Source organism: Penaeus monodon, chromosome 1 (genome assembly GCF_015228065.2).
Source record: "Penaeus monodon isolate SGIC_2016 chromosome 1, NSTDA_Pmon_1, whole genome shotgun sequence".
NCBI lineage: Eukaryota > Metazoa > Arthropoda > Malacostraca > Decapoda > Penaeidae > Penaeus > Penaeus monodon.
This window is the reverse complement of record NC_051386.1, coordinates 2595222-2597721: the sequence shown is the minus strand read 5'-3', so window position 1 is coordinate 2597721 and position 2500 is coordinate 2595222. Positions and strand designations below refer to the sequence as shown.

The window sequence follows — 2500 nt, the reverse complement described above, 5'->3', positions numbered from 1 at the left end:
TGTTACTTACTACATCAAGTTATGATATTTCAGTCCACACAAAACCATAAGTGTAGGATGCTTTTATCCCGTTACATGCAATATTAACCTTGCTGAATGATTAATTAAAGTGAAGAAAAAAATAACAAATAAATGTCAGAAGATAGATGATATAGCTACAAGTTTACCATCACAAAACTGGTGTCACACATTTGTCAGTAGATTTTGAACCAAAGGTTATCTCAAATTTAGACACAAAAAAATGTTGAAAGTAGCTCTGTCAAATTCAGTTACATGCATGATACAGTGACCAACATCACCATTAATCTATGGTAACTATTTACAGATCTACAACCTTGAGTAAGAAGGTTAAGGAAAAGAAAGACCTGGTAGTATCAAAGGACTGCCAAGAACAATCTCTGGATACTTGCTTGGAAAATGGAGATCTTGCATAGTTATTACGTAACAAGACAGGATTTTACTATCTGAGCTCAACCTGAAGCTGATTGTTTTGAATTTTTTTGTTTTTGAGGTAGAGGAGACCAACCAGACACTGTTCAAGAACATTATAATGCCACTGGCTTTAATTAAATAATTTCTGTGTCAGTTTCACTATCTATCATATTCCAAAGATGGAGGGTTTGGAATACAGGTACATTTATCCCTGCTAATCAGACAAGATATTAACTATTTTTTTCTATATTTCAATAAGATTTCACAAAATTCATAATTACACTACTTTACAATTGATAATCTTTATTATTAGTGTCAGTGGCAAATAGAGTGTCATCATAGATGTTGATATATTTAACTTACACTAATTTTTACAAATGAAGTGAATGGGTTCACATTCATGATATCCGTAATTTCAATATCATACTTCAAAGACTAAATAAACAAGATGAAGTACTATCACAATGTTTTCTTTACAAAAGTTGAAGATATATTACCAACATCAAAAGTCCGGAAAAAATCACAACCTAGACTAAGACCAGGGTAACAAATTCAATTCAACTAAAATTTACACATATATTAAGCTCAATGTCAACAGGCACCAAGGCACAAAATTTGAACCTTAAGTGATAGAAAAATGGAATTTTTGTGCTTGCACCAAGAACACTTGCATCAGATATTGAAAAAAAAAGTAATGGCATTGTTATACTATTCATAAAAAAATCAGTTGTCCTACACACTGAAGTATTTCTTTGTCACTGAACGACAAAAATGAGCATAAGAAGTTGAGTCCATGGTTTCATACTGGCTATCTGCAGAAAATAAATAATCTGCAGGATGATTGTTTTATCTGAAACCAGTGGATGGACTGCATACTGCCTACTGGAAGCTATAAATCCCATATTTTTTTATGAATAGTGTAACTATAGCATAAGACCTCAGTAAACAACTTTGCAAATCTTTTCTCCTTTATCCTGTAAATTATAGTTTTCATGAACGATGTTTAAAGCAGAGGTGTCAAACATGTAGCCCAATATAGTCTTAGATTTTTCATTAATCAAGTAGCCTGTTTGTCTACTCCCTTTAAAATTCTTTATTTAATTTTAAACAATTTATAAAGGGGTCTTTTTATCTCTTACACTACATATGTTATCTGCCCTACCCAAGTTAAATTGCTACTATATTGGGTTGCTAGAGGAAATGAGTTTGACATACCTGTTTTAAAACTTAAAACAGCTCATTACATCCATCAGTAAAACTTGACATGTAACTATGCTACTTACACTATTCACAAAGTCAACAAGGTCAAAGTTATGTTGATGAATTCCAGATGATTTATTAACCCATAAAAGGTCACATCAAACTAAACCAATAGTACCTCCCCTGGTCACATTTTTTTTTCTCTCTTTTTGAACAAATACTTTTCAGTGCATTTAACACCAAACATTAAAAAGATTCGAAAAAGGTACTCTTTGCATAATTATAAAAATGGGCACATTCACCAAAAAATGTAAATAAAATACAAATAAAGTAATAAAAACCCTCATCTTCATTCATAACTCAGTAAAACATGTATTTATATGTGTAAGTGATAAAACAGCAATAAGAAATACAAAGTAATATGATGAGTACCTTCTATTAATGCGTAGAGATGATTGCAAGAGGGGAAAATGAGAGGATTCTTTGGGAAAGGTTAGGGGATGGGATTGTGTGTTTAATAAGTAGCCTTTGATGGCCTGGAGAGGAAACAGTGGGATGACTGAGTGGGAAGAGGCAGTAGGAGGTAAAAACAAGAAGGGGATTCCTCTATGTGGCCTTGAAACCAGAGGAAAAAGGCCAGACAGTACCAGGTATGCTGGTTCATACTCATACACTTTTCACACCAAAGATGAGGCATGAAAAGAGGCCACCACTTTTTGAAAAATGGACTCAGCTGAGGTGCCTGACTGTTATTTGCATCCCAACTGATTTTATCTGCAGGTTTCCACAGGGAGTTCAAATTCATTCCAATGTTCATATCATTTTTCTGAAAATATGATTTACCACTAAATCAGATTTTCCAAAGACA

General features: G+C 33.0%; 1 protein-coding gene across 1 annotated transcript in view; it reads right to left on the bottom strand.

Moving 5' to 3' along the window:
• LOC119580215 (lipase maturation factor 1-like) overlaps positions 1–2500 on the bottom strand; it is a 14215-nt gene that overhangs the window by 297 nt on the left and 11418 nt on the right. Inside the window, exon 12 of the mRNA XM_037928261.1 lies at positions 1–2500. This exon is cut by the window's left edge and continues 297 nt beyond it; it is cut by the window's right edge and continues 601 nt beyond it. The gene's annotated coding sequence lies outside the window, so the exon portion shown is untranslated.